The sequence below is a fragment of the Pongo abelii genome, chromosome 2 (assembly GCF_028885655.2).
Source record: "Pongo abelii isolate AG06213 chromosome 2, NHGRI_mPonAbe1-v2.0_pri, whole genome shotgun sequence".
NCBI classification, from domain to species: Eukaryota; Metazoa; Chordata; class Mammalia; order Primates; family Hominidae; genus Pongo; species Pongo abelii.
In genome coordinates, this window is record NC_085928.1 from 88,581,703 (window position 1) to 88,602,081 (window position 20,379).

Here is a 20,379-nt window from a genome sequence, read left to right on the forward strand (position 1 = left end):
GTTAGACACTGTGTTCACTCAGACATTCTCTACAGCCTGTAGCTGCAGCTGTGTGGTCCTTTCCCATGCCTATGATCCGAAAGTTAGGTGGTTCGCTCCTTCTGGGCCCTTCTGCTTTTCCTAGAATTTCAACTCTACTTTTCTTTCTCTTGGATATTGCTCCCTGGGAAGCAGTTTTGTGTGGTGATTAAAAGAATAGGCTTTGGAATCAACTTGCCTGGGGTTGAGTCTGGACTCTTTCACTTGTCAGCTACATAACATGGGTACAGATTACTTTTTTTTTTTTTTGAGATGGAGTTTGCGGTGGTGCGATCTTGGCTCACCGCAGCCTCTGCCTCCCGAGTTCAAGCGATTCTCCTGCCTCAGCCTCCGGAGTAGCTGGGATTACAGGCATGTGCCACCACGCCTGGCTGATTTTGTATTTTTAGTAGAGATGGGGTTTCACTGTGTTGGTCAGGCTGGTCTTGAACTCCTGAACCTCAGGTGATCCTCCCGCCTCGGCCTCCCAAAGTGCTGGGATTACAGGCGTGACAGATTACTTTTTTAACTCTTAGTTACTTTACCAATAAAATGGGAATAATAACCATACCCAGTTCATAGGTGTTTTTGGTGAAGATTCAGTGAGATAATATGCAGGAGAGTGCTTCGTATTAGTATTTTTCTCAGCTTTCTCATTGGGTTGATGATGGCAGAGTGTCTTTAATACCACAAATTCTGATGAGCCTGGACAGTTTAGGTCTCACAAAGTGAGCTGAGTGTGTGTATTTGCAATGCATCTCTATGGTTCTCAGGCACTCAGTTTCAGTTCAGGATATACAGATCTTTCCAGATTTTCTTATCTCAGTCTCTGCCGTCTTTGGTGTTGCACTATGATGTAAGTTCCTCCTTCTTTCCCTATTTCTCTTTTAGACATTGTTGAGGAAAAAAATTATTCTGACACTTGTTAAAATGGTCAGGAAGACTTTACTGAGGACTGCTGTAATAGGGGTATTACAGTAGAGGAGGGAGATCAGGCTTAACTTTGGAAACAGCTAGGACAAGTGGCATTTATAGCTAATGAGCAAGGGGAGGGGGAGGGGAGGTCAGTGGATGGAAAATGACTAAGAGGAGATATCAGAGGTAGAAAGATTTTGGCTACACTGACCTAACTGGATTCTTGCTGAAGGCAGGCCAAGATGATAAGATGTCACGGATTCGAGTCGGGGTAGGATATGACTGAGTAGGCTTCTTTGCTAAGACTGGGCTGGCCAGCCAAAGACAGGACAGGGGTTAAGGTTGAGGCCTAGTCAAAAAAGAGGGCTCATAGGAACCAGACTAAAGTTTGATCAAGAAGAGAGTCTTTGTGAACACACATCAAGGCCTTGTCCTCAACCAAAAATACATGCCTGCATGACACCATAACCTTAGTAGCTTGCTTCTTCTGTATGCTTAGAAATTATACCTCTGAGATTATAGATGTAATTTTACAAGATTATTTTTAACATTTTGTGGAGAACAACCATTTTGGATTAATTATGTCATTAATTTTGACATTAAATTACATTGATTTGATTGGTTACCAATTATAAAGCACTTTCCCATGCATTATTTTATTTATTCCTCACACCAAACCTAAGTAGGCATTTCCTCATCTTATAGAAGAAAATTAAACCTTAGAGAGGCTAAGTTACTTACCTAACACCATATTAAAGTAAACAACAGAGGCTGAGTTTTGAATCTGATCTTAAAGCTACTTCTAAGTATCTTTAGAGGTATATTTGCCTGGGTGCGGTGGGTCGCTCTTGTAATCCCAGCACTTTGAGAGGCCAAGGTGGGCACGTTGCTTGAGTGCAGGAGTTTGTGACCAGCCTGGACAACATGGTGTAACCCTGTTTGTACAAAAAATACAAAAAAAAATTTAGCCAGGCCTTGTGAGTTGTGCCTGTAGTCCCAGCTACTTGGAGGGGCTGAGGCGGGAGGATGGCTTGAGCCTGGGAAGTCAAGGCTGCAGTGAGCTGAGATCGTGCCACTGCACTCCAGCGTGGGTGCCATAGCAAGACCCCGTTTCCAAAAAAACAAACAAACAAAAAAATCAGACGATATCTTTAAGGATAAGTAGCTTTTTAAAAAGCTCTTCCAAAAGAAATTCTGTTTGTAAAAGAATAGAATAAAGAAGGAAATTTTAAAAAATTGGATGGAGATCAAGTCTTTTGACTCTAAATATTGTATATCTTTTAAACTATAAAATTGAATGTAGAGTTTTAATATATTTTCTTCAGAGAGAGCACATATATATGGAATGCACATGCATATATAAATCTGCACACATACATCCTTACATACACACTGCCCACATTTGACTCAGTGATACTTGCAAAGACCATTCTTCAGTGACATTTGGAAACTGCCTTTGTCATCTCTCTCTTTCCTAAGGCCACTATTAAATGACAAGATTATCATCTTGTCCTCTTGGTAAGAAGTACATACTGCTAGAGTGTTTTTTAGAAAGTGGCTTATCAGAACCGTGTAGAACAGTGCCCTTTTCTCCGAAGGTCAGTGCAACATCATAATGTTAGATTGAAAAGAGACATCAAAAGTAGACAAAGGGAGAGACGCTGTGTGCTCTTTGAAGCTGACCCTGCCACACAATGGGAGTGCTCCAGCCTGGCTGTGATGCCGGGAACATTTCTCCAGGCTCTTTCTGTCAGTGCACCATTGCCCAGCAGGGGGCAGGACAATTTCTTTCTTCATGAGAAGGCTCCAGCTGAAGGATCTTTACATTTATTTCAGGTCTCTGAGCTAGAGTAAGGGCAGAAATGGGATTGATACCTTTCTCATCTTTTGAATGCAGGAGTAGTTTTACCGTTTTAATCAGATGTTTCCCCCATATAATTATAGCTTATACTCACCAAGCTGTTTGCCAGTTCCAGGCACGTGTGCACACAATAAACACATTAGCTGGGTCAACCCTCATCACAAATTTCTGAAACTGTTTTTAATCCCCATTTTAAAGATGAGAAAACAGTTTCAGAGAAGTTGAATCACTTTCCCAGTGCATCTTATATAAAGAAAGGTTTTAAGCCACTTTGGTAACTTATTTTAATGTCTCATGACACCTCCCACTGTAATATTCTTTCTTTTCCTGCAAAAATTTCAAGTAGTACTATATTTCATATGTTGATTGAGAAGAGTTAATATGTAAGATCCCTTCCTTCAAGGTCTACTTGCTTTCCCTTGGTGGCTTTCAACTTTCAGTGTATGTAAAATACCTTGCGGGCAACTTGTAAAAAATACACATTCTTGAAACCCGAGATTCTAATGTTATAGATCTGGGATTGGACTCCAAAGTAAGCATTTTACCTCAAGTGAGGGAAATGCAGGCTATTCATTGACTGCTTTGGAGAACTCCTGATTTACACGGCAAAATTTGACTTCTCAGAGTTTTGATTCCCATAGTCACTAATTACATTGCATATGTTTCTAAAATGTGTGTGAACCAGTATTTGTTAAACAAATCAAATCACTATTTAGAGGAACTATATTGTTAGGTTTTTTGTAAACTTTATGAACTCATTCTACAGTTCATCGAGCTTGTTAGTTTGATTGTAATGGTAGATTTTTTCTTAGAGGGAGATGCATTTCTACTTAAGAAGCATCATTAAAGATCCCTTTCTCACCACTGTACGTATAAATCCCTGGTGCTTGTTATCTTTTTAAAAAGCCTGTTTTCCCAACCTCCTCATCACATATGTAACTCCTTTTAGGTTCTCCAGATTTCTGTTCCTGCCCTCCATCAGCACAGTGACCAGAATTACAGGATGGTTGCTTTGGGATCCCGAACTATTATTTTGCCATTTACGGGACCATCTTGTTTTGGTGTTTGCCAGTGGATTTCTGCCATTTGGTTTTAATTTGCAGAATGTGTCCCAGCCTCAGCACCCACAGGAACCCCTTTCTGCTCTGCCTGCCCTTAACCAGAGTCTTGGCCACCAGGAGTTTGGGTTTTCCTCGTTTGTTGTGCTGCAGCCTCCCTGACCCCATCTCTCATTGCACCTTCATTTTGTGTTTAAATGCTTCCCCCTGCATTATGGAGTAGGTGGAAAAAGTGAGCTCTGTATCATCTGGATCTTGCTTGGGAAGGCCAAACAAAACCTCTTTTTAAAAATAAGGATTCCAGAACATATCTTGAGGCCTCCCCTTTTGTTTGCTTGGTCAGCATTTGATTCAGCGTATCATTTCTACTGGCTATAACCCTCAACCCCATTTGCATAATGAATGATTGGCCCACAGCAGTTTTTTTTTTTTTTTTTTTTAAACTCAGACTGGACCTGGTTTTATATATTTATTTTATTCCCATAGGTTTTTGGGGAACAGATGGTATTTGGTTACATGAGTAGGTTTTTTAGTGGTGATTTCTGAGGTTTTGGTGTACCCATCATGCAAGCAGTATACACTGGACCCAATTTGTAGTCTTTTATCCCTCACCCCCTTCCCATCCTTTCCCCTTGAGTCCCCAAAGTCCATTGTGTTATTCTGATGCCTTTGCATCCTCATAGCTTAGCTCCCACTTAGCAGTAAGAGCATATAATGTTTGGTTTTCCATTCCTGAGTCACTTCACTTAGAATAATAGTCTCCCATCTCATCCAGGTTGCCACAGAATAGTTTTGCAACTGATTTTGGTCATGTTTTACATAGAATCACATCACCTTCATCTTATTTGATGGATGCTCAGTTATAAGGATAGCTATGGTAACAGTAACAATGGCTCTTATGAATTGCATCACACACTTACAGACATTGGGCATTCTCTCATTTAACCGTCACTATCATGATCTCTGAGGTTTGCTGGCTACCACTGAGTGCCTTGCATCTTAACATGATGAGGTCTTGGAAGCCCATCAGCTCTCCCACTGTAGAGAACTGGATGGCTGTGCTGTGTTCCTCTTATTCCTCCCATACCTCCGTTTACAGTAGTGCCTGAGCTCTGTCAGTTTTAACACAGCTACTGTCCACCCCTACTGCCGCTGGCTTGTTTGAGGATGCCATCTGGATCACCATTGCCACCCCTATTGCTCTCCTGCTTCCAGTGTTATCCCCCTTCCCAGGGCTGCTTTGGGATCCCGTGTTGTTTCTGCCCTTTTGTCCGTGTCATTTCTCCAGTCTTAAGTGCTGTATACCCCACTGTTTGCTAACCTGGCCAAATATTAATCACCCACCAGGCCTTGATTTTGACAATAACTCCCCCAGGAGGTCATGCCTCTCATGTACTTCTTTTTGGGGGCCCATAGCATCCTTTCTTTCTCTCTCTTATTACATGTGTCAAGCTGTATAATTGTGGCCTGTTTTTTAAATCTCTTCCTACAACTTGGTCACCAGGACCCTGACATCAGATGTGGCACACAGTAGGTGTTTAATAAGTATCAGTTGAAACAATGGAAGGACAGGTGAACCTAGCCTGCCCCTCACTGTGGTGCAATACAAAGCAGCAGCTGCAAATTCTTATCTTTTGAATAGATACATAACTTATCTTTTGAATAGACACATAACTTTGCTTCTATTCTGGACTCTCTGGGGGTTCCTGCTCAGTTTTAGAAAATCTTAACTTAGAGCAGAGAGAGAACATCGAAAGGCCCATATCCTACCCTGGGCTTTGCATTAATCATCCCCAAAAGATTTGAACTTGAGAATCAGAATATTCCTGTGGCTCAGAGTTTTAGTGTTCTACTTGATACACAAGAAAGTGGGCGTGGGGCCGGCTTAATGTCACTGTTCTCAGCAACTCTTTGAGGGCAGTTTTTGAGTTACCTACTAGATATTAAAATAACAACTACACCTTAATTCCTTTAGGAATAAGATAAGAGCAAACTTGAAAAATCTTCATGTCTAAATTTGGCTACTAAGGAGCACCTGGCCCATGCTTGGAGCCTGACTGCCTCTGAGACTCTTTGATTTTCCTTGTCCCTCTTAGCTATCGTCGGTTTCGGAGAGAGGAGGAGTCCTGTTTCTGGCAGGAATGCTGTGAAGCAATATCATTTTAAAAACTGCATTTAGAGCCACATTCTGGTCCTAATTACCGGCACCCCGAGTCTTGGTTTCCCAGCATTTGGCTCACTGGCTTCTCTGCCCACCACCCGTGCCTCACCCACTGGCTTCGCTTCTGCCTTTCTGTAGGCCAGTGGTTCTCAAACTTTTTGGTCTTGACGTTCTTTTAGACTCTTTTTTTTTTCCCCTTAAATAGACTTTATTTTTTAGAGCACTTTTAGGTTTAGCAGGAAGATGGCACAAAAAATAGAGTTTCCATGGACGCCTTCTCCTCCTCCCCCGGTTTCTCTTCTTAACATCTTGCATTATTGTGGGACATTTGTTACCATTGATGAATCTATATCAACACATCACTTAACTGAAGTCCACAGTTCACCCATCTGGACTCTTAAATATACTCGAGGACACCAGAGAGCTTTTATTCTCTGCATATTTACCTTTTTAGAAATGGAAATTGAGAAATTACAAATGTATATTAATTCATTTAAAAATCCCAATAATATCCCCATTATGTATTAACATAAGAACATTTTTGAAAGAAATAGTTTCTAGAATTAAATATATAGTGAGAAGAGTGGAATTTTGTTAGATGTTTGGCCATCTCTGGGCAGTCTGGTTTAATGCAGGGCAGCTGGGTTCTCATCGTTGCTTCTGCCTTCAGGCCTGTAGCCTCTGGAAAACACAACTTTAAGATGAGAGTGAAAAGGGCGTGTACATCTTTGCATTATTAAAAAATGGTTTTAAGCTTATGTATCCCCTGAAAAAGTGTTAAGACTCCTCAGAGGGTCCCCTGAACACAGTTTGAGAACCACTTTCATACACCTAAATGATGCTTTCCTTTAACTCCTATTCATCCTTTAGGTAATTGAGACAGGGTCTCACTTTGTTGCTCAGGCTGGCTTTGACCTCCTGGCCTCACACATTCATCCTGCCTCAGCCTCCTGAATAGCTGGGATGTCAGGCATTAGCCACCGTGCCTGGCTTAGATCTCAGTCTAAATGTGCCTCATCAAGGCGTCTTTCATTAGCCCAGACTAGATCACCCTGTTTGGCCCTCCCATTACATGTGCTTATACTAAAATATCTGTATTTGCTACTAGACTGTAAGTTCCCCAAGGCCAGAGATGGGGCTCTGTTTGCTGCTGTATTATGTATTCCTAGCACAGAGAAATGCTCTGAATGTACTTACTGAGTCAGTGATTGACTAGGCAGAGGAAGTACAAAGTAATGTAATTATTTTCCAGATATTCACCAGTGAAGAGGGAAGAGGCTTGAATATAGTTTATTTCTACATTATATTATGATGCCCTTGATGGCTGGAATCATGCTTTTCCCCTCCGTATCATCAGCAAGAATATTTTGTGCTCACTAGATGTGCTGAGTGAATGGATAGATACCCAAGAAGAGGACTGGTGAATTCAGGGGATGAATGAGATTTCAAGTAGGACTTTAGGGTCCATTTGATTATGTGATTGTTATGTCCTGGAAATGACTAATTATACTGTAAATAATATAGTTATTTCTGAGTTATGTTTGATATAGTGACTCCATATACTTGCATCAGGAGCATTTATCATCCTATATAGGAGCATTTATTATCCTATATAGAAACATTTACATCAAATTAGTCTTGAATCAGGGAAAAATATACATTGAATTAATAATTCAGGGCCAGACGTGGTGGCTCACGCCTATAATCCCAGCGCTTTGGAAGGCCAAGGCAGGCAGATCACAAGGTCAGGAGTTTGAGACCAGCCTGACCAACATATTAAAACCCTGTCTCTACTAAAAATACAAAAATTAGCCAGGTGTGGTGGCAGGTGCCTATAGTCCCAGCTACTTGGGAGGCTGAGGAAGGAGAATCTCTTGAACCTGGGAGTCAGAGGTTGCAGTGAGCTGAGATTGTGCCACTGCACTGCAGCCTGGGTGACAGAGCAAGACTCCATCTAAAAAAAAAAAAAGAGAATTCAGTATCTGGCCAGGTGCAGTGGCTCATGCCTGTAATCCCAGCACTTTGGGAAGCTGAGGTGGGTAGATCACTTTAGGCCAGGAGTTCGAGACCAGCCTGGGCAACATGGCAAATCCATGTCTCTATAAAAAATACAAAAAATTAGCTGGGCATGATAGTGCACACGTGTAATCCCAGCTACTGGGAGGCCAAAGTGGGAGGATTGCATGAGCCTGGGAGTCTGAGGTTGCAGTGAGCCAAGATTGTGCCATTGCACTCCAGCCTGGGCCACAGAGCGAGACTCTGCCTCAAGGGGGAAAAAAAAAGAGAATTCAATATCCACTTGCCATAGGCAGCTTGCAATGAGAAAAAGAAATAATTGATTAAACATATGTCTTAAACGCTAAGAAAGACATAAAATTTGCCTATTGAATTTTAATATGTGTTATGTGTTTATGTTTTTCAGGTAAGGAATTACATTTGGTTCTGCCTGGTTTCCTAAGGGACTTGACAGATGCTGTCTTCTTGTGTTCATTTGTAACCTGCCAATTCATGCAAAATATGCTTGCCTGCGAAGTTAGGGCTTCCAATTGTAAGTAATATGCTCTGTATTTTTGTCAGTGGATTGGGGCTTATGGTAAGAACTGTGCAAGATGATCTTGGTTATATCTCATGTGTTGTCTGCTAGGCTGATTTCAGAGGTGCAGTGTGACTTACTGACCACTAATCCTTGACACCGCTCCCTGTGCCATTCTGGGGGCACTGTCTGTCCTCTGCCCTGTGCCCCGTTGCCTGTCTCATTCCTCCTGCTTCAGATACCTTCTCTTTCCTGCTTCTGTTTCTCTGTAGCTTACTCCTTATTTGAGACACAAAGCATTCTGGTTCCCTGTATATAACATTTCCATTGTAAAAAAAATGTAATATGCGAAAATAGTTTTCCAAAAAATCACTTGTGGATAAACCTTGAAAACATTATGCTAAGTGAAATATGCCAGATGCAAAAGGACCAACACTGTATGATTGTACTTGTATGAAAGATCTAGAATGGGCAAATTCAGAGAGACAGGATGGAGACTAGAGGTTGCCAAAGGGCTGGAGGGAGGGACCGAATGGGGAATTTATTGCCTTATAGTTAAAGAATTTCTCTTCCAGGTGATGAAAAAGATAGATAGTAGTGATAATTGTATAATGTTGTAAATGTTACTAATACCACTGAATTACATACTTAAGAATGGTTAAGATGGCAAATTTTGTTTTATATATGTTAATGTAATTTTTAAAAAGGGAAAGCAAAATCAGTTGTCCATAATCCCACCCCTCAGAGATTTCACTGTTAATACTTTGGCATCTTTTTCTTACCTTTATTAAAAAAAAACAGAAAACAAAAACATTTCCTGATAGTCTTTCTTATCATTGAAATTGGGATGCTAGAGTATAATACAGTCTATATCTTCTATAAAATTAGTCTATATCTTCTTTAATTCAGTATTCTTTCTTAAGCATGTTTCCATACGATTGGAACCTTTGCATCAGCCTGGTCAGCTACTTAAGATTTCATTCTAACCAGACTCATTCATTTAAAACAGTGCCACTGTAATCTTTCTCAGCCTATTCTTGTTATGCTGACTTCCCCATTTCATTTATTCAGCAAACATTTACTGAGCATTTACTATGTGCCAGTTATACTTTTGGGCCCTCGGAGGGAGGTAGAAGCCAGTAATGGGGTTCAAAATCTGGAGTCACATCATCTAACCTATGCAAACCAGTTTTCTGTGATATATTTTGAGAGACATTGGGTGACCTATAGATTCTATACCATTCGTCTGGTCCTAAAATTCTCTGATATGGGGCATTTAGTTCTGAAACCTGAAAACTAGCTAGAAGAAACCTCGCCATGAACAAACTGTTAGAAGCACATTTTAAAAGTTAGCTTTCACTGTTTTTCTCTATTAGGGAGATACCCATGAAGCTTTTGGCCTTTCCTAAAAACTGATTTGAAATATAATGAACAATTTGAAATTGTCATTCCCAAGAACAAAACGAAACAGCCAAATACATCCCCTTATTAGAAGTCTAATGAAGGAATGTGAAGTCTCACTTTTTTTTTAATTTTAAAATTTTAGAATAACAAAGCCCACACATAATCATGGTGTCTTGGTGAGTATGTATTATCTTTATGTGTAAATTGATTTTCCCCAGACTTTATTTTATTATATTAAAATGTGTTCCACTCAAGACTTGAGAACCAACACAAAAAATGAATATGTATTAAATATACCCTAGAGACAGAAAAAATAAATAATTACTTTAACAAAACCCTTAGTGACACGAATAGACTTTCCTTTTAGACTTTTTTTTTTTTTTTTGAGACGGAGTCTCTTGCTCTGTCGCCCAGGCTGGAGTGCAGTGGCACAATCTCGGCTCACTGCAACCTCCGCCTCCCAGGTTCAAGCAATTCTCCTGTCTCCGCCTCCGGAGTAAGCTGGGATTACAGGCCTGTGCCACCACGCCCAACTAATTTTTGGATTTTTATTAGAGACGAGATTTCACCATGTTGGCCAGGCTGGTCTTGAACTCCTGACCTCAGGTGATCTGCCCACCTTGGCCTCCCAGAGTTCTGGGATTACAGACGTAAGCCACCGCGCCTGGCCTAGATATTTTAAATACTGACGGAGATGAGGACTGCTTCAGAGATATTTTTCTTGGGTGATTTAGAAGGAAGATGGTGGAATATAAAGAACTTGGTGGACAAACACTTAGGAATCTTCTAGACTATATCCTGATTTTATAGTACCAGGCACATAGTAAAAGCTTGATATAAAGTTGAGCAAATGAATGGATTTTGGAAGGACTGAACTTTTAACATTAGAATATGAATATTATCACCATGGGAAAAAAGATACATTATTTATTTTAACAAGTGATCTGAAGAGTGATAATGAGATGATGTGGTATGAATCATGTTTGTATGCGTAGATGTATCTAGCATCCAGGAAAATATGCAGATATCTTTGTAGAGAGAAGGCATGTAGGGTCTCTTTCTTTTTTTTTAAGCAATTGATAGAATGAAGTTTATTTAACCCTGTCTCCCATTTACTCCTTTCTTCAAAAGCTAATTTTCATATCTGTTTTCAGACTTTTATGTGGACAGATGTTTCAGGGTTTGTTTACAAACATTTCCCAGACATATTGTTGATCAGCAGGTTTCTGCAATTAACAGCATCTTCTTAAGCCTGTTTCCTACATTCTGATTGACTGTATGACAAATGCTGTAGGTTTTCACAGATGCAGGGAAAGAGAAGGTTACCAGCTCAGCAGAATCCTGTGGAAATCAGATACAAGTCTTAAGACAATTCATTTGAAATGGAATTCAGTAAAAGGTTGAGAGTGCATGAAGTAGTGTGGTTGTAGGTGGCATCTTGAATAAAGTCAGCTGTTGTGCATGCACCACAGCAGATACTGGGCAATGCACGGACACATTCACTCACACACAATATCTCCTTTAATCCTCTGAAGAATTCTGGGAAAAGTGACTGGGGTCTTTATTTCAGGGATGAGGACAGAGAGGCTCAGAGACCACAGAGCTTGCCCCAAAGCCCATATGACACATTCATGGTGGAGCCCCAAGTTACATTCTGATGTGTCTGGCTCTGAAGCCCTTACTTGCTCTACATAAAAAAGTATTCATTAAAATGAGAAGCAGGCTCTGGGTATATTAGATTTTCATAATGGGGAAAAAGACGCATACATTGTCTCAAAACATGGGTGCAGGAATTCTAAGAATTTTTTTCTTAAAATTAATGAAATAATGATGTAAAATATTTGGCAGGGTACCTGATGCATTGAAAGTGCTCCAAAGTAAGGCCTGCTGTTGCTGTTGTTTTTGTTATTGATATACAACAACAGAAACCTTTGAAGAACAGCCTTTGTTCTTCTTGGACTTGATACACTGTTAAATATTGTAGAATTCTAAGCATTTTGATATAAATATATTTAAATATCATATCCCCATGTGAGTGACCAAGGGCAATGAAAGCCATGTAGTATTCATTTTCTAGACTGCATTGCAGTGGATTCCGAACATCCTGCTATGTCAAGGTGGCACCTCCTCTATGCTGTCCTCATTAGGCTATACCTAGTTCCAGGCATGACACTTATTAGTTATTTGTTGAATGAATGGGTGATTAAAATTGGTTGTGGGGATTAACTGTCTGCAGCCTGGATTGGGTGTCCACGTCCGTAGATTTTCTAGAGTGTGAATCTCCTTGTTGAAAGCTTTCTGCTGATGTATAATAAATTTTATTCACAAATGAAACACGTCCTTTGATGTCTATGACATGTTGTGATCCTAGGTTATATTCCTCAGCGTTAAAGCCATTAACTTAGCCCAGTACAGAAGCATGGTTTAAAATGAGTCTTCTCAACGTGGCTTCTTTAAAAACTCTGCAAATTGTAGCTCAAGGAAGATAGGATTACTCCCTATTAGGTTTTTAAGTTCTTTTGTAAATTTTAAAGATTGACACAACTGCAGGAGCCAACAACCAGAACTTTTTATTTCATCAAATGTGCTCATCAAATGTTGTAGCTTAATAAATAAAGCAATAGGCCAGGCATGGTGGCTCAGGCCTGTGATCCCAGCACTTTGGGAGGCCGAGGCAGGCAGATCAGGAGGTCAGGAGATTGAGTCCATCCTGGCTAACACGGTGAAACCCTATCTCTACTAAAAATACAAAAAATTAGCCGAGCGTGGTGGCGGGCGCCTGTAGTCCCAGCTACTTGGGACACTGAGGCGGGAGAATGGCGTGAACCCGGGAGGCGGAGCTTGCAGTGAGCTGAGATCGCGCCACTGCACTCCAGCCTGGGGGACAGAATGAGACTCCGTCTTAAAAAAAAAATCAATAATAGCAACCTCTTTTATTTTGATGGAACTGCAGGTTCCACAGTTGATCAAGTTCTCTCTGGTCATAACCATAATCTTTGATGTTGTTTACATGATTACAGAAGGAGCTTCAAAATGTGCATTTCAGAAGCAGCCCAAAAGGTGTTAAACTCTTCTCAGTATTCCCCCAAAGCTGCCATTGAATCATATTTCCCCCATTACAAAAACAGTAAATCTGAAACACTTAGGAAAGAGAAAAGCATAAAGAAGGAGAAATAGTGATCTCAAAGATAATGGCTGAACATTTTTGTTTATATTTTCTAGTGTTGGTGGATGTGTGCATACAAAAATGGGGTCACATATTTACAAGTGGATTTTTATTTACTTAGCACTATGTGCCTAAAATTTTTAAATCTTAATACATACTTTTTCACGACCTGACCTTAGTGGCTGAAAGCAGTGGTTTTACAGAGATAGAGGTTTCCTGAAGTTTTCAGAATGTCTATTGATAACAGTTGAGAGAGTAGATTATTTCTTAACTGATGCAACATTATGAACAGTAATTAAGTTTTCCATCCTTTCTCCCCACTATCACTGGGATTTTCCTGAGACCTTAACATTAAATGTGAAAATAATGTGTGGCCCTACAGCCAGACACCCTTATCACTGCCCTGTCCACCTTCCCTGGAAGAGGCAAGCAGGCATGGCTGTTAGAAACAAAGGGTTCAGATTCAGGCTTTCCAGGTTCAGATCCCAATATCTCAATTTACTGGGTGTATGACCTTTGGCAAGCTCATTAACAATTCCAAGCATTGGGTTTTTCAGTGGTACAATGGGGATAGTAATTATACTAACCTCCTAGGATTTGTGGAAGCATTAAATTAAGATAACGTATGTAATGTCCCTCACACGATGACCAGTGCCCAGAAAATATTATTAGTGTCATTATCAGTCTAGTAAATTGTTTTAAAAACCAAAAAGACACTAGTGGAAATTGATTTATGGTGTTTCCTGGCAGAAAAATGAATATGGGTTGTTACGTTTCTGTGTGTGTGTTTGAGGGTGTGTGGGAGTACGCATGCATACTGAATGCACATTCCTATCAGAGGCTTCAGATAAACTAGCGCTTGAAAGCCATTCCAAGCACATCCTTTTTATTAAGTGTCCCTCTATTGCACTTCGCAGATACTGCGTTTTTTTTTTTTTTTTTTACAACTTGAAGGTTTGTGGCAACCTTGCATTGCCCAAGTCTATTGGTGCCATTTTTCCAACAGCATGTGGTCACCTTGTGTCTTTGAGTAATGTTTTGGTAATTCTCAGAATATTTAAACTTTTTCCTTGTTCTATCTGTCTTGCTGGTCTGTGATCATTTATCTCTGATGTTACTGTTGTAATTTCAGGGTGCCACCAACTATACCCATATAAGATGGCAAACTTAATAAGTGTTGTGTGTGTTCTGACTGCTCCATGCATCCCCCTTTCCCGTGTCTCTCTCCCTCTCCTCAGGCCTCCCTATTCCGTGAGCCACAACAGTATTGAAATTAAGTCAATTAATAACCCCGCAATGGACTCTTTAAGTGTTTGAGAGAAAGGAAGAGTCACATGTCTCTCACTTTAAATCAAAAGCTGGAGATGATTAAGCTGAATGAGGAAGGCATGTGGAAAGCTGAGAGCGGCTGAAAGCTAGGCCTCTTGAACCAAACAGTTAACTAAGTTGTGAATGCAAAGGAAGAGTTCTGGTGGGAAATTAAAAGGGCTCTTCCAGTAAGCACACGAATGGCAAGAAAGTGCAACGTGCTTATTGCTAATGTGGAGAAAGTTGGTCTGGGTAGAAGATCACACCAGCTACAACATTTCCTTTAGCCAAAGCCTGATCCAGAGCAAGGCCCTAACTCCCCAGTTCTGTGAATAAAGGCTGAGAGGTGAGGAAGCTGCAGAAGAAAAACGTTTGAAGCTAGCATATAAGTTGGTTCATGAAGTTTAAGGAAAGAAGCTGTTTTTATAACATAAAAGTGCAAGATGCAGCAGCAAGTACTACTGTAGAAGCTACAGCAAGGTATGCAGGAGATCAAGCTAAGATAATTGAGGAATGTGGCTATACTAAACAACAGATTTTCAGTGTAGATGAAACAGCCTTCTATTGGAAGAATATGTTGTCCAGGACTTTCCTAGCTAGAGAGGAGAAGTCAATGCCTGGCTTCAAAACTTCAAAAGACAGACTCAGTCTCTTGTTAGGGGGTAATGTAGCTGGTGACTTGAAGTTGAAGCCAATGCTCATTGACTATTCTGAAAATTCTAGGGCCTTAAAGAAGGTGCTAGATCTACTCTGCCTGTGCTCTATATATGGAACAACAAAGCCTGAATGATAGCACAACTGCTTACAGCATGTTTTACTGGATATTTTAAGCCCTTGTTGAGACCTACTTCCTCAGAAGAAAAAAGATTCCTTTCAATGTATTGTTACTGCTACTCATCGACAAGGCACCTGGTCACCCAAGAGCTCTGATGGAGATGTACAAGGAGATGAATGTTGTTTTCGTGCCTGTTAACACAGCATCCCTTCTGCAGCCCATGGATCAAGGAGTCACTTAAACTTTCAAGTCTTATTATTTAAGAAATACATTTTGTAAAGCTATAGCTGCCGTACAAAGTGATTCTTCTATGGATCTGGTCAAAGTAAGTTGAAAACCTTCTGGAAGCAATTTACCATTCTAGAGGCCATTAAGAACATTTGTGGCTGGGTGTGATGGCTCAAGCTTGTAATCCCAGTGCTTTGGGAGGCTAAGGTTGGAGGATCACTTGAGGCCAGGAGTTTGAGTGCAGCCTGGCAATAAATGAGACCACATCTCCACAAATTTTTTTTTTTTTTAAATTGGCTTGGGGTGGTGGCCCATGCCTATAGTCCTAGCAACTCAGGAGGCTGAGGCAGGAGGATGGCAAAAGTTTAAATGTAACTTTTATATGTGCTGGAAAACTAAAAAATTTGTGTGACCTGCTTTATTGCAATATTCACTTTATGGCAGTCATCAGTAACAGAACCCACAATATCTGTGAGCTATGCATGTGTAAGTATTCTCTGAGGATATTGATGGGATGAGTGCCACTGTCAGTGCAAAACTGTGATTTAAACACTTTGCTCCTGCAGTGAGATGTGGCCTAAAGTCATTAGCACAAAGAAGAAGGAAAACTGGAGGGCTTTGAAAGCACTAGTTGCCTACAGTGAGTTTTTATTTTCAAGTTAGAATATTGTAAGGGAATGTGGAGTCTGATTTTAGGAGTCCTAATGAGGCAGGTTTAATGAGCTAATGGCGTGTGTGTGTGGAGAGAGGTGTGTGTGTGTTGTTTTCGGTAATTGCTTAAGTGAAACTTCAGGCTTCCATCTTCACCCCTTCCAACCCATTTGCCATATGTGGGTAGAGTAATGTTGATAAAGTAGAATTTAATGATTTCACTTCCTCATTTAAAATCTTTCATTGGTTGTAATTTGACGTGATTAGTCTGGACCTTTGTAGTTTGACCCCAGCCACCTACCCATGTAAAATCTTTATTTTCTGCCTCTTGGAAGTATTGGAAAACCTGGCACCATATGGCAGCCAGTGATTGCGAGTGAGCTACCACCTGCCATGCTCCCACAATGCTCTCTGCTTTTCTGCATTGGTACAATGTTACATCATTGTCTTATTTCCTGTTGTATCCCCAGTATTTAGCACATTGCTGGATTCTAACTCAGGGCATACCTGGTGAATAAATTAATTAGTTCCAAACATTGACTTGTTCTTTACTGGAAGAAGTTGCTTTTATTCATTAATTTTAGGGCTGATTTATTCATCTATCCGTCCATCTGTCCACCCGTCCGTCCATCCGTCCATCCATCCATTCATTTTAAAAGCCTTGATGCTCAGGGCGTGGTGGCTCACGCCTGTAATCCCAGCACTTTGAGAGGCTGAGGCGGGCGGAGCACAGGGTCAGGAGATCGAGACCATCCTGGCTAACACGGTGAAACCCCGTCTCTACTAAAAATACAAAAAATTAGCCAGGCGTGGTGGCGGGCACCTGTAGTTCCAGCTACTCAGGAGGCTGAGGCAGGAGAATGGTGTGAACCCAGGAGGTGGAGCCTGTAGTGAGCCGAGATCGCGCCACTGCACTCCAGCCTAGGGACAGAGCGAGACTCCATCTCAAAAAGAAAAAAAAAAAAAAAAAGTCTTGATGCAAGTGTGACAGTATTAACAATCAGTTCTGGCTGCTGGGCACAAAGGTGTTTGTGATATTCTAGGAAGGAAGTTGTCTTTGAAATTAATAGTGAGATAGTTAATTTTGTGTGTCATCTTGACTGGGTTAAGAGATTCCCAGGTAGCTGTTAAAACATTATTTCTGGGTGTATCTGTAAGTGTGTTTCTGGAAGAGGTTAGCATTTGAATCAATAAACTGAGTAAAGAAGATCCAGTCCTTTGCTGGCCTGGATAGAACACAAATATGGAGGAAGGGCGAACTTGTTCTCGCTTCTTGAGCTGGGACACCCATCTTCTCCTGCCCTTGGACATTGGAGCTCTTGTTTTCTGGGCCTTCAGTCTCTGGAGGATTTACACCAGTGCTGCCCTCACCCACCCCAGGTTCTCAAGCCTTCTGGCTTGAATTGGGAGTTCATACCATCATGGATTGAAATACACCACCAGTTTTCTTGGTTCTTTAGCTTGCAGACAGCATATTGTGGGACTCCTTGGCCAATTCATGTGAGCCAGTCATGTGAGCCAATTCCTATAAATAAACTTCTTCTTATATATCTGTATATATATGTCCTATTGGTTCTGTTTCTCTGGAGAGCCCTGACTAATACAAATAGCATACTTTTAAAAGGAGTCTCTGTTCTTGTCACCTGGAGCTCCAATGATCTAAAAGTCACCACTGGAAGATCCCAGATAGGTGAAGCTGCTACTTTTGCTGGGAACTTTTCTTACAGGTTGGAAATAGAATGATAGAAAGATAGAAATTAAAGTGCTCTTGTGGCAAGACCCACAGAAAACCATAAGAGAATTGAATGATGGTAACAGAGAATGAACCTTCAGCTCTCTGAATTCACTTTCAAAAATATCAGTGTTATTCCTGAAAATTCTGCGTCTGGGAGATTTAATTGTTGGAGTGTCTCAGGTAAGAGCAGTGTCTTTAGAGATGAAGATGTGGGTTCAGATTGCTGCTCGGGCACTCACTGGGAGTAGAACTTTGATCAGGCTAACTAATCTCCATAGGCCTCTATGAAATCTGACTGTGGAGATAAGAATGGTCCTCACAGAGGCTTCAGTTATTGACATGGTGCCTGTAAAGTGCTTGATAACCTGGCACATTCTAAGCATTTAATGAGTGGCAGCAGACATCAATGTTAATATATGTGTATTGGCAAGTCAAATTTCTTTTGTTGTAAGTGAAAATTAGCAGAGGGAGAATCTTTAATTGTGGAGCCTCCTTGGTCAGCACATGTTGCTTTTCTTTTTGTCTTCAGTAGGTTGTTGATAATAATGATAACTGAGGTGCTGCTCTGGGGCCTGGGGGTTGCATTTTTATACTAGCTCAAGAATCATTCATTGGGTTGGACGGATCCCTAGCAAGAGCTGTGAATACCAAATTCAGTGCTGTCTGACCATCTACGGGGGCTTCAGATTGCCCTGGATCTGTTGACAATATTACATGATAGATCAACTTAATGGAATCTCGCTAATCTCACTCATCTTATTGGTTCTTATGTAGGTCTCACCATCTTGTATAACCTTAGGAATCACCTCCAATATTTATATTTTCTGTTGATCTGCTGTACACACACACACACACGCAGACACACTTTTAAAAAGAGGCTTTATCTACTTTTAAAATGAGAACCCCCCCAAAAACCCGTAACTTCTGTTTTGATTTGTCTATTATTAGAACACTTGCAGACAGCAATCTATAAAGTGAAATTTTAAAGCAGTCTACATGGCTGTTATTCATTCATTTTCAAGAAAAAAATTAAATGCTAGGAATACAGCATGATTCCAATATGTATTTGATGAAACATCTTCAGAGGTTAAATGACATTCATAGATATTTAAATTTAGCTTTGTGTTTCAGGAGTAATTTATTATTAAATAATCAATAAGGGTCTTTTGCCAGATTCTCAAGTAACTCAATTGTATGCATAGGTATATACTTTCTTTTTTAATAGAGAGAAGCTTTTATGTGAATTATAATGATCTATAGGATAATTTTAGGATTTGTCTTCCTTCCCCCTCCCCTCCCCTCCCATCCACTCCCCTCCCCTCTTCTCTGCTCACCTCCCCTCCCCTCCCCTCCTCCCCTCCCCTCCCCTCCTCCCCTCCCCTCCCCTCCCCTCCTCACCTCCCCTCCCCTCCCCTCCTCACCTCCCCTCCCCTCCCCTCCCCTCCCCTCCTCACCTCCCCTCCCCTCCCCTCCTCACCTCCCCTCCCCTCCTGTGTCCTCCCCTCACCTCCCCACCTCCCATCTCCTCACCTCCCCTCCCCCTCCATTTCCTTCTCTGTCCTCCCCTCCTGCTGTTTATCTAGATATGACACTGGATTTAGCTTCCCTGGAAATTTATAATAAATCCATACACACATTCAAGAGAACTTGCCCTTTTATTAGATTTTAACAACTCTGCTTCCTTCAGGAATCTTCAGCAGTCATATATTTGTGTTGGAAACAGTCACTAAAGAGTTTTCAATGCTGTTGAAATAGAGATTTGACTAATGATAATGAAGGTTATGTAGACAAGACAGTTTCTCTCTCTCCCTCTCTCTCTCTCTCTCCCTCTTTCTCTTTCTCTCTCTCTCTCCCTCTTTCTCTCTTTCTTTCTCTCTCTCTTTCTTTCTTTTCTTTTTTTTTTTTTCCTGGCAGGGTCTCACTCTGTTGCCCAGGCTGAAGTGCTGTGGCATGATCATGGCTCACTGCTGCCTCGACCTCCTGGGCTCAAGAGATCCTCCTGCCTCAGACTCCAAAGTAGCTAGGGCTACAGGCAAGCGCCACCATACCTGGCCAAGTCTTTAAATTTTTGTAGAGGCAGGGTCTCCCTGTGTTGCTCAGGGTGCTCGAACTCCTGGGATCAAGCCTTCCTCCCACCTGCTGCCTCAGCCTCCCAAAGTCCTGCCTCAGCCTCCCAAAGTGCTGAGATTACAGGTGTGAGTCACTGCAGCCAGTCAAGATAATGTTTTTAACCTGCAAATGAAAAATGAGTTGCCATCCTCATCTGTTAAATCTGTTCTCCAAACCCTGTCAGCTATGGGAAAAATTGACTGAGACGATGTCCTTCTTTTTGAGAAAGATAAATGGACCTCAGAAAGGGACATTATACTGATAGGAGGAGTAGATTGGATTTTAAATCAGACCCGAGATGGAGAAAAGTAACACTCAGAATTAGAGAAGGAATTTCAGAAAACAGCAAACCTGCATTGCCCTTCCGTGGGAGAGGATTAACAACAGCTGTAGTGACATGGCCTCCTACAAACATGTGAAGGTGGTTTCATTGCATCCATCCCCTTCTTGGAAGTGT

General features: G+C 41.1%; 1 protein-coding gene and 1 long non-coding RNA gene across 33 annotated transcripts in view; both read left to right on the forward strand.

Moving 5' to 3' along the window:
* Positions 1-9,998, forward strand: part of LOC129058558 (uncharacterized) — a 48,735-nt gene extending 38,737 nt beyond the window's left edge. The window contains exon 3 of the long non-coding RNA XR_008523726.2: positions 8,436-9,998. This is a non-coding gene — a long non-coding RNA (uncharacterized LOC129058558). The remainder of the gene's footprint in view (positions 1-8,435) is intronic.
* MAGI1 (membrane associated guanylate kinase, WW and PDZ domain containing 1) overlaps positions 1-20,379 on the forward strand; it is a 678,789-nt gene that overhangs the window by 285,996 nt on the left and 372,414 nt on the right.